Below are 12682 nucleotides of genomic sequence, written 5' to 3' on the forward strand. Positions count from 1 at the left end.
CTTCATAAATATATACGAATAAATAATTTTAATAAATGACACCTAGTGATAATTTATTTCAAACTTCATGCTCTGGTCATATACATCAAGGAATCTCTACCCAATATCTAATATTCAATATTAATACCTAACATTCAATATTATTCAGATTAGTGACTTTATCCAAACAAGAAACAGCAAATATCTTCTTTTTATATGTTTGCCTAATTGTTGTGCTCATTGCCTCTTTCTAAAAAGCCTTTCAGTTGCAGTTTGTCTCCACCTCCAAAGGGACACAACATGACTTTCATTTTTTAAAAAAAAATTTTAAGTTGTTGATAGATCTTTATTTATTTAAGCATGGTGCTGAGAATCAAACCTAGTGCCTCACAAATACCATGCAAGTGCGCTACCACTGAGCCCCAGCCCAGCCCCCACAAAGTGGCTTTCTAGGCCATGAGGTGGGTCAGCAGCTTTAATTCAAGACCTCTAGTCTAGGCTGAATCACACTCCACACTGAATTTAAAAGTTTTCCCATCACTCTTTCCAAATTATTTTTTTAAATTTATTTTTGATTTATTTTAAAAATCATGGGTTTAGCCATCGTATTATAACCATTCTGAAGCTTTTACTGTAGACTTCTAATGGTAATAGAATGAGCAACTTTATTTGTATTTGGAAACTCATAGGTATTTAGTATGATACTCAAAATTCACTTGTGCATGAAACAGTTTTAAATATATTACATTTAGATTTTCTTCTGAAAAGACAATAATGCTACCTTTTCTGAACTTGATAAACCCATTCTGATTCCCTCTTAAAATTGGGAGCCATCTTGCCACCAAGGCATAAACAGCTAATTTCGGCTTTACTATAAATTACTGCAAATTCTAAACTGGTTGGAATGCCTGCCTGTGCCTGGAACTCACCCATGCCTGGCCTTCCCTGACCAGATAACAACCCTCTCTAAGGCTCTAATGACCTTCATAAATTCTGATGTTGGGGCCAGCAAAAAAGATAAACTAGCCTTTGCGTTATGCTTCTCAGAGTTTTGTTATCTGTAATCCCCCTTTGTGTAACTTTCTGGGCTATAAAGCTGTGCTTCTAAAAAGCTGCAAGACTGTCTTTTGTTGGGAGAGGCAGCCTGGCTGGTCGAAATAATAAGCATGCTTTTATTTGATTTTAATTGGAGTCAGTGGTCTATCTTTTGGGGTTTTTTTCGGGGGGGGGGGGTACTGTGGATTGAACTCAAGGGTACTCGACCACTGAGCCACATCTCCAACCCCATTTTGTATTTTATTTAGGGACAGGGTCTCACTGAATTGCTTAGTGCCTCATCCTTGCTGAGGCTGGCTGACTTTGAATTCCTGATCCTCCTGTTTCAGCCTCCTGAGCTGCTGGGATTACAGGTGTGTGCCAACACACCCAGCACCATTCCTAATTTCTAATGAAAGCACTTGGTGCTATAAATTTTATAAATTTCCCTTTCTGTACTTTAGCTCTATTCCTCCTGCCTCAGCCTCCTGAGTTGCTGGGATTACAGGCTTGTGCCACCAAGCCCTGCATAACAGAGGTTTTCCAGGTGGCTGGAACAACTTGACCCACTTTTTCCTCCCCACACCTGCAAGCACAGCAAGCTGTCTTTTGAATGCAAATCATCTCCTGATTGCTTGGAATCCCCACACTTGCATTTTCCAGCCAGGTGATTTAGCCTCACACTGGAAGAAAAAAAAAAGCTGTGGACTCACTTGCCTCACTGAAAAGTGCAAGACTGCCCTCCAATGGATGCAGGTTGCTGTGGCTGCAAATGGCCCGACTTCAATTGAGGCACAGGGGGGGAAAAAAAGCAAAACCACTTTTACTGCATTGCCTTAGTAATTTAGTAACCTCTCACCTGTCTAATCGAATCTAGAATGGATCCAGGGCTTGTTGATATATAGGTGCTGCTGTGCACTGATGCCTGCTGTCTTCATTAAGGCTTAACCAAATACCCCTGACCCACTAATTTGAGTGAGTCCTATACAGTCCAAGTTCTCCCTGCAATTGCCAGCCTTAGTATGATAAGGAAGGTAACCACAGTTGCTATAACACCTCTGAATGGGAACTAGTATCTAGGTTAAATTGAATGGATTCTAAAGGTTTCCTTCAGGTTCTAAAGGCTTGTTACTAAGAGGGAGAGGGGATAGCTTCTGCCAAGGGAGTGTCGGGTAAATTGTTGGGCAGTGTAAGGCCTAGCAGATGTCAAGAGGGAGACATGCATTCTGACCACTCACTGAATAGGTGAGGCAGTATCTGAGTCCAGACTTTTCACCCTGACAAGAAGGGTACTTATTCTATTCACTGGGGGAACTCTGCTGGCAACAGGGGCCCTGGGATCTCACATCTCTGTGTTGCTGCTTCTCTTCTTCTATACCCCCTCACCGATCCCCCTACAGGCCAACTATAGAAAGGTAAAAGGGCTTTCCAATGCTCCTGGGCTCTTTTCTGTGTTCTTTGGATCTTGGGGCTTTGCCAATAGATCCTGCCATCCTTGCTAGGCTATTTTCCCCCAAGATGAAGTCACTTGTTAAGCCCTCAAAAGATTAATGGCTACAAAATGTGGGGCCAATGAGATCCACAAATGGAGGCCACCACTCAAAAATGGAGCTACTTGGAATCCCAGGAATGTGCTAGACAAACAGCCAAAGACAAAGAATATATATATATTTTTTGCTTTAAAAGAATGGGGCTGGGGGGCTGGGGTTTTGGCTCAGCAGTAGGGTGATCGCCTCGCATGTGCGAGACCCTGGGTTCAATCCTCAGCACCACATAAAAAAATAAATAAGTGAAATAAAGGTATTGCATCCAACTACAACTAAAAAATAAATATTTTTTTAAAAAAAGAAAAAAGAATGGGGCTGGTGCTGTGGCTCAGGCCTGTAATCCCAGTGGCTTCTGAAACAGAGGCAAGAGGATGGAGAGTTCAAAGCCAGCGTCAGCAATATAATGAGCTGGTAAGCAACTTAGTGAGACCCTGTCTCTAATAACATACAAAATAGGGCTAGGGATGTGGCTCAGTGGTTGAGTGCCCCAGAGTTCAATCCCTGGTTCTCCCCCCCCCAAAAAAAAATAATGGGGGAAGGAGAGACAATCATCAGTCATTTGTGTAGGTTTACCATACTTGCATAATGGTAAAATTTATATTGTATTTAAAATAACTTTATTCTGGTATTATAGATTGAAAGCACTGTCAAGGTCATGCCATGAAAGTGGCCTACCACTAGGTACATACATAGCTCCAAGTCTGTGTTTTATCGCATATGATATTTACAGACAGACAGTTAATGTAATCCCCATGATTCAGGAGGCTGAAGCAGGATTTCAATGCCAGTCTCAGAAACTTGGCTGGGTTCCCATAAATCTGATGTCTTTTAGTACTTCTTAATCTTAGATGCAACATATCCCTCATTTAAAATGTGCTTGTAGAAAGAAGACAAAAGGTGGGACAAGAGTGGTCACCAGGTGATTACATCATTGGTAGGTGCTTCTCCCCCATCCCCCCACACACACCCCACCCCAGACGGGAGCTCCACCCAGAGTGAGCTGAACTGTGGCACTAAGGCCACCACCATGAACAGACTGAGAGCAAGGGATCCTAGGAGAGCTGCCTCAGCACCAACTTGGACAAGCAGAAACTGTGGCCGCCCTCCTCTATGAAGCTCTCCTTTCCCACTTGAATGTGAGCTGGAGCCAGAGTGGCAGCCAGCAGTTGAGGGACAGGGAGGTGGCTCATCAGTGAGAGGATGAGTAGGGACTGGGATTGCTGCCTGGTCCCAGGGGTTGGTAAAGGACCTCCAGGGTATAGAAAGGGGGCCCCAGCAACAGGGACACATGCCGCAATGGGTGCAGCCAAGCTGAGCTGGCTGGTTCCTCTGTCTCTCCCCAGCCTTGGTCATTCTCCCAGGGTTGTAGAAGCTTACCCTGAATTGCATAAGCCAAAGACACAAGATCAGGACCATCCCCCACTAGACCCAAGAGGCTGGGGCTCCATTGTGAAAGGTGGCTGGGAGCAAGACCACATCCAGCATGTTTTCCTTAGCTTCCCTCTCCCCTCAACCCTCTGCTGGGGCCTTCTTCCTTTGCCAGTGGCCAGCATCCTGATTCTAGAGCCTTGGCTCCAGCCCCTTACTCAGTGGGGACCAGGGGGTTGGGCAGAGGACTGCTACCCAGGGACCTGGGAAGGGATTAAGGCATAGGCACAGCCAAGAGGAAACTATCAAAACAAAATCATGGGCTGGGGATGTGGCTCAAGCGGTAGCGCGCTCGCCTGGCATGCGTGCGGCCTGGGTTCAATCCTCAGCACCACATACAAACAAAGATGTTGTGTCCGCTGAAAACTAAAAAATTCGCATTAAAAAAAAAATCATTACAGTTTCTGGACAAGTGACTCTGTAGGGGCACAAATCACAGCCTGAAGAACCCAAGAAGAAAAGAGGAAGTGAGCTGGACCACCTCTGCTTCCTCTTCCCTGGGAGCTCAGAAGAGACCAGGGTTTGAAAATTAATCCGAGATTTGTTAAGCACCAGGTAGATGAGGAATAGATGGATCCTGTGTTGAAGAAGGAACACCAGTAACAGCAGCAGCAACAACTAATACACGAGGAGGGCACTACAAAGAAGTGGTGAAGTTGTTGGAAAGAGACCAAAATGATTCTCTACAAGCACAAGTGGAAGAAAGCAATGATGAATTCATTTCTGTCGACTACAACTCTTCAGGAAACCAATAACAAGAAGATGATGCCCAACAAGCTGATGAAGAAGATGAGGAAGAGGAAATAGATCTGGAAAATGATGATTTTCATCAGTCTGATGACAGCACAGTTGATGCACACACACATAGTAACAGTGTCACAAATTCCAGGAGTAGGGGGGACCTGCTCATCCATCAACTCTCCTCACCATTCTACACAAAGACAACAAAAATGGGAAGAAACTTAGACCATGGTTCTGAGGTTTGTTCCTTTTCTTTGGGAAACAAACCATGCACCATCCCAAAATACACAAGTACCACTGGGCTTATGCCAAATTCAGTAAAACCATCAACTTTTGGGGACCTGAGAACAAGCAATGGCCCAGGGCAACAATGACATTGTATTACATCAGTCTAACCATCTACAAATCTCCAGTAATGGCTGAAGATATTTTGTTTTATTTTATTTTTGGTACCAAGGGCCGTTTAACCACTGAGCCATATCCCCAGACCCCCCTTTTTAGTTTTTGAGACAGGGTCTCGCCAAGTTGCTTAGAGTCTCACTAAGCTTCTGAGGCTCGCTTTGAACTTGCAATCCTACCTCAGCCACCAGAGCCACTAGGATTACAGCCATGAGCCACCATGCTCAGCTCAGAATATTTTATGTGACATGTACAACCATGACTTAAAATGCTCCATTAACTGCTGCAAAAAATAAGTGATTATTTGGCCTATAAAAGAGAATGAAATAAATTGACTAAATTATATTTTTACATTGTGTGCGTGTACAAATATATAACAATGAATCACACTACTATGTACAATTGTAGAGCACTAATTGTAAGGTCCTTGCTTAGCATCTGGATGGGCATCCTAAGTGACAGATGCCATTTTTAAAAAAATTTCGCTTTTCTACCCAAGGGCCTTTCTGAGAAGGGCTCACCACTCCCTCATACCAACCCCACCCTTCACTGCCCACATTAGGAGCCACTGGGCTCTAACTCCTGAGCCTCCCCAATAAAAGTCTCTAACCCCAAGCCTGTGTGGCCTTTCTTTCTTATAGAGAGATGGCCTTTATTTGTCAGCTCTGACAAATAAACTCTCATGTGTATCTCTGCCTGGCTCTGTCTTTCATTTCTGGCTTGCCAGTCTGTTTCCTCACTTTTCTTTCATATATATATAAATGGAGGCCTACAAATCACATACTTAACATTACTGGTGTACTCCTATAATCTCAATGATTTTGGAAGTTGAGATAGGAGGATCACAAGTTTGAGGCCAGTCTCAACAACTTAGGAAGGCTGTAAACAACTTATTGAGACCCTATCTCAAAAGGGTTTGGGTTGTAGTTCAATGATAAAGCTCCCCTGGGTTAAATCCCCAGTACCCCCACACCAAAGTAATCAAGTTAACAAACTGTTTAAAAAAATAAAGTACTGTTACATGCTACCCCATAAATGAATCCTGGTAACATTGTGCTAAATGACAAAAATCAGACATAAAAGGCCACACACTGATTCTGTTTATACAAAATGTCTAGAATGGGCAAATATATAGAGAGAAGGTAGATTAGGGGTTGCCAGGCAATGCATTAGGGAATAATTGGGAGTAATTTCTAGTAGGTACATGGTGTTATCTTGGGTGATGGAAATATTCTGCAACTGGATAGTGGTGATAGTTGCATGGCACAGTGGGTGTGCTGGGAACCAGGGAAGTGTACAATTTGAAATGGTGACATTATGTGACATATATCTCAAAAAATGCAATAAAGCTGGGCATGGTAGCATAGGCCTATAATCCCAGTGATTCCTAAGTCTAAGGAAAGAAGAGTGCAAGAGGGAGGGAGGGAGGGAGGGAGGAAGGAAGGAAGGGAGGGAGGGAGGAAGGAAGGAAGGAAGAGGGCAGGATTGGAGATGTGATTAAGTACCTTTGAGTTCAATCCCTTGTGTTGGGGGAGAAGGAGGGGATTAAAGGAAGCTCATTTTAACTTTTAAGTAATTTTGAAACTTCAATGGTTAGCCAGGAGCAGAGACAAACAACTGTACTCCCAATGGCTCAGGAGGCTGAGGCAGAGGGAGTTCAAAGCCAGCCTCAGCAAAAAAAAAGTGAGGTGCAAAGCAACTCAATGAGACCCTGTCTCTAATAAAATACAAAATAGGGCTGGGCATGTGGCTCAGTGGTCTGCTGCCCCTGAGGTTAATCCCTGATACCCCTGGCAAAAAAAAAAAAAAAAAGTCCAATGGTTATTTTGTGTAGGTGTGCATTTTAAGTTTTGGTATTTTATTCTATGTTCTGGTTTGGATGTGCGGTATTCCACAAAAGCTCACATGTTGGGCTGGGGATGTGGATCAAGTGGTAGCGTTCTCACCTGGCATGTGTGGGGTGCTGGGTTCAATCCTCAATACCACATAAAAATAAAATAAAGATACTGTGTCCACCTAAAACTAAAAAATAAATATTTTAAAAAAGAAAAGGAAAAAAAAGCTCACATGTGAGACAATGTAAGAAGATTTAGAAGAGAAATCATTGGGTTATTAGAGTCTTATAGGCCTATGCTACCATGGCCTATGGTGATTTAATCCATTGATAGGGATTAACTGACTGGTAACTGAAGTGGTAGGGTGTGATGAAGTGGGAATTGGGGTGTAGCTATGGGGTATATACTCTGTACCTCAAGAGTGGAGACTCTCGGTCTGCTTCTGAAGTGGCAACCCCTTTCTCCACTGAAAAGTCTTAACTGGGCCTCTCCAGAAATCTTCACCCAGACTGATTTTAGGACTGCCAGCAAAAGAGTCTCTGCAAAAGACTTCAATATAGATAAACTTCCTATTTTTGTGTCGCCCTGTTTTACTTGGCCACTGGGCGAGAAGATACCAGCACTCCAGGTGCTGAACACCCTTTACTAGTTTTTTCACAAACATATCCAGTACAATACTTTGTAGAAATGTGCCAACAAGGTCTCTGGCCTTGAGCTGGGCTTCACAGAGATGTCTATATTTTTAAGATAAGTTACAAACGGGCTCCATGGTAACAGCTGGCAGGGGGAGGAAAGAAAGGGGAGAAGAAGCTCTCCCCTTCTCAAATGTTGTCCTTGAAGAGTTAACTTGCCCAGAACAGTGAAAGAAAAAGCTGCTTTTATGTGAACTTCTGCAGACTGTGAACTTCTGAGCCCCTCCCCTTACATGCTGGGTATAAAATTCTAAAACCCCCTGAACTTGGGGTTCAGGGGATTGATTGATTACAGCAAAAGCTGTACCCTCTAAACCTGGCTTCAGCCAAATAAAACTGTTTCCTGCTATCTTCGATGCCTTGCCTCGTTTCTCCCTACAACACTTCCTCATCACCATGTAAGCCACTTCTGCCACACTCTTCTACCATGTTGTTCCTGTCTAACTTGGAGCCCTGAATAATGGGGCTGGCTGTCTATGGGAAACTGAAAGAGCAGGGCAGGAGAGATAAAGTTTAGAGACTAAATTAGAGGCCAGGAATTGTGGGGTCCACAGACGATATAAGGAGCTAAGACCAGGTTCCCACATCACAGGCGTTGATCCCAAAAGAGATTCCTGGGGTGCAGTCCTCCAACAAGGACTGGCAATTGCTATACCCCACCTCCAGGAGTTCCACCTCCAAGACTAACCCACCAACCCTAGTAACCATCACCAACTGAGGCTGGAGATACCAACAAACAAAAGACAACCCCACCTATCACATAAAAAAGGAAGCAGAGAAGATATTGAACTCCAAGAAAAACAATCGTTCAATTTTCCTTCCAGATTTTTTTTCTTTCTTTCTTTTCCCACTCTCACATCTGTGAAACTCAGTACTTTTCATGCATCAGGCTACTGAGAAATGGGATGTCTGAATTGTAGATTACAATTTTGTTGTGCATTCTTTTATGTTTACGTTATTTTATTTTTCTCTTTAATTATTTTTCTTTTCAATTCATATTTTCTTATTTTACTTTTACTTTTTAAAATCTATCTATTTTGCACAAGGCCCTGGGTTTGATCCCCCGCACCCCCCAAAAAAAGGGAAAAAAAATATTTATTTATTTATTTACTCTCTCTATATATTTTCATCTCCCTTATCTGTTTCCCAGGAGCCTCTTTCTCTCTTTTCTCCTGCTAACAGCCAACTTTCTTTTGATTCTTCTTTCATGTTTCCTATCATCTAATACCTCTATATTCTCACCTCCTACCTTATAAACATCTCATACTGCAACCCCGGTTCTGTCTTTGTCCACCATTAGAAACTGTAACCCTTTCACAAACCTGCTGTTTATATTGTAGATAATAATCCAATACATCGTTCCTGTTTATTGCTACAAAACTGTAAACATCTTAATAGGAGCTATTTGGTTAAAGGCCGCATATGGTTTGCATTGGGTGCTATTAATATTGATCTCCCCCTTAAAGGCGAGATTTTGAAACCTGCAGGGACACTACAAGCCTATATGGTAGAAACTATAATACCTCAGATCCGCACTGCTAGAGGGGAAGACACACGAATAATGTGAAAAAATAAGGGAAGAAAGCACCGCAAACAAACCAAGATGCTACAATAATAGAATGCATTGACAGCACAGTAGAAGAAATGTCAGAGAAGGAGTTTAGAATGTACATAATTAAAATGATCTGCATAGTAAAGGATGATATAAGAGAGCAAATGTAGGTGGCAAAAGATCACTCCAATCGAGATAAGAGAGCAAATGCTGGGCTGGGGATGTGGCTCAAGTGGTAATACGCTCCCTGGCATACGCGGGGCTCTGGGTTCGATCCCCAGCACCACATAAAAATAAAATAAAGATGTTGTGTCCACCGAAAACTAAAAAATACATATTATTATTTATTTATATTTATTTATTTATTTTTTATTATTATTAGTTGTTCAAAACATTACAAAGTTCTTGACATCGTATTTCATACATTTGATTCAAGCGGATTATGAAAAAATACATATTAAAAAAATTCTCTTTCTCAAAAGATTCCTTCAAAAAGAGAGATTGGAAATCCTTGAAATAAAGGAAACAATAAAGCAGATTAAAAACTTACTAGATTACTTGGAAGTCAGAACCTCGGGCAAAGAAGGGCTGGGGATATAGCTCAGTTGATAGAGTGCCTGCCTAGCATGCACAAGGTCTTGGGTTTGATCCCCAGCACACACTTCCCCCCCAAAAAAAACCCTCAGACAATGAAGACAGTATATAATCCTGAAAATAAAGTTGATCACACAGTGAGGCTGGTAAGAAACATGAACAGAACTTCCAAGAATTATGGGATAACATTAAAAGACCAAATTTAAGATTTATCAGTATAGAGAAAGGCACAGAGATACAAACCAAAGGAATGCACAATCATTTCCATGAAATAATATAAGAAAATTTCCCAAACCTGAAGAATAAAATGGAAAAATCAAATACAAGAGGCTCACGGGACACCAAATATACAAAATTACAACAGATCCACACCAAGGCGTGTTATACCAAAAATGCCTAGCATACAGAATAAAATTTTAAAGGCCACAGAGAAAAGTATCAGATTACACATAGGGGGAAAACAATTTGAATCTCAGCAGATGTCTCAACCGGACCCTCAAAGCTAGGAGGTTCTGGATCAACATATACCAAGCTCTGAAAGAAAATGGATGTCAACCAAGAATCTTATATACACCAAAATTAAGCTTCAGATATGATGACAAAACTAAAACCTTCCATGATAAAGAAAAATCAAAAGATTACAAACAGAACATCCTCAGCAAAATATTCCACGAGGAGGAAATGAAAAACAACAATGAAAATCAGCAAAGGAGCCAGGTGTGGTGGCCCACGCTTGTAATTCCAGTGGCTCAGGAGGCTGAGGCAAGAGGATTGTGAGTTCAAAGCCACCCACAGCAATTCAGTGAGGCTCTAAGCAACTCAGTGCAACTTTGTCTCCAAATAAAATACAAAATAGGGCTGGGGATGTGGTTCAGGGGTCGGTGGAGTGCCCCTGAGTTCAATCCCTGGTTACTGCCCTCCCCCAAATAGAAAGGACTGGTGATGTGGCTCAGTGGTAAAACACCCTTGGGCTCAATCCCCAGTGGGAGGGGAAAATTGTGTATTATAAATTGGGTTCATGTACCATGAATACATAATTAAAGTAAAATTTATGTAGTTTGATATCACTTATGAAAATTCAAAATTTATACTAATTTATACACAAAAGATTTGTGTAAGGAAAAGGTAAGCAAGATGATGACTGGCTTTGTTCCTCTAAAACACAGATTCAAGTGAACAGTAAGTATTTCTAAACCATAAAAATTGACAAAAGTTCATGGAATTAGTTATAGTGGGGTGAAAATGGTTACATCTGGATATCTCATAAACTGCAAACATTATGTAGCCTCTAATCTTAAAGTGGTAACTAAATATAATACAAAGAAAGATGGCTTACACGTACCTTTAACACTTGTTTTGTCTAAATTTCCCATAGTCAGAGTACTCATTACTCTAGAAACATTTTTTTTAAATATTATTTTTGGGGTCGGGGTTGTGGCTCAGTGGTAGCGCGCTTACCTAGCATGCGTGAGGCACTGGGTTAGGTTTTGAGCACCACATAGAAATAAATAAAAAACAAAGGTTCATCAACAACTAAAAGAATTTTTTAATATATATTTGTTTTAGTTGTAGATGGATACAATATCTTTATTTTATTTATTTTTTAATGTGGTGCAGGGGATCAAACCCAGTGCCTCATGCATGCTAAGCAAGAGCTCTACCACTGAGCCACAGCCTCGTCTCATCTAGAAACATTTTATATAGGACCTAAATACTTTGATGCAAGGATTAACACATTAAAATTGAAATAAGTGTTGACAATTACAAATAAACAGTTAAAATAATTCAATGGCTCTGTGTAAGTTAATTCAGGGCTTTTGAGGATAAAAACTTATTACCTAGAACACACTTAAAATGCAGTTTATTTAATCAGCTGCTTTTGCATTTCACAGGCCAATTCAGTGTGCTCTTAAATCTGAAGCAAGTAAATAAACAAGTCAAAGAAATAAAAAGGTGCCTCATGATGCTTCACTACAACCTTAATGGTTCCATTCATCAAGGCCTTCTTAACCAATATTCAATATTATTAAAATCACTAGTGCTTTTCAATCAAAAACAGTAAATATGTTGCTCTTACACATTTGGCTAACCTGAGTAATATTCCATTCCAGTATATACCACATTTTCTTTATCCATTCATCTATTGAAGGATACCTAAGTTGGTTCCATAGTTTAACTATTGTGAATTGAGCTGCTATAACCATTGACATGGTTGCCTTACTGTAGTATGCTGAATTTAAGTCCTTTATGACACTAGCTAGCCTATAAATTTTGTGGAAAACTGGTAAGGGGTGCTCAAAATCTGGAGTGCTGATCTCTGAGCATGCCAGGGTAAAATAAAACTTGTTGTCTCCAACTCTTCTAGTGTTCTTTGCCACTTCTTATCTGCTTCCCACAACAAAAGGATCCCCAAGGTGTAAGGATGTGGGTCCCAGACACAGGGACACTTGAGGAACCTTGAGTGGGGGCCTTGCAAAGCAGAACTGGCCGGGTCCCCTGCCTCTCCCTTGCCTTGGCCATCCTCAGGGGGCTGTAAAATCTCACACTGGCCTGTATTAGCCAAGGACCCAAGCTTCAGCAGCCACCCAAGTCCTTGGGTACAGGGACTCCAATCTGAAAGGGAGACTACGGTGGCCTGAAGAGTGTGTGGCCATCCTTTCCTAACTTTCCCCCTCCTTCTAACTCCATCAGTTGTCTCCCTTGGCCGGACACCGGTCAGCTGGCTCTTCTGCAGGACTGGGGGAATTCTTAGAGCCCTCTCTCCAGCCATACCCCTGGATGCAGTCAGGGGTGGGTGGGTAGAATGGGGCAGGGGAGGCAGATGTAGATCTGCCCAGAGGAAGCTATAAAAACAAAATTGTGACTATTCTGGGACAAGTG

At 41.7% G+C, this 12682-nt stretch overlaps 1 long non-coding RNA gene across 2 annotated transcripts in view; it reads right to left on the minus strand.

Annotated features, from left to right (window-relative positions):
- LOC124105083 (uncharacterized) overlaps positions 1 to 12682 on the minus strand; it is a 73876-nt gene that overhangs the window by 15290 nt on the left and 45904 nt on the right. The gene's annotated exons all lie outside the window — the stretch shown is intronic.

This window comes from Marmota monax, unplaced genomic scaffold (genome assembly GCF_021218885.2).
Source record: "Marmota monax isolate L192 unplaced genomic scaffold, Marmota_monax_Labrador192_F-V1.1 WCK01_AAM20220418_F8-fsc00192, whole genome shotgun sequence".
Classification (NCBI taxonomy): domain Eukaryota; kingdom Metazoa; phylum Chordata; class Mammalia; order Rodentia; family Sciuridae; genus Marmota; species Marmota monax.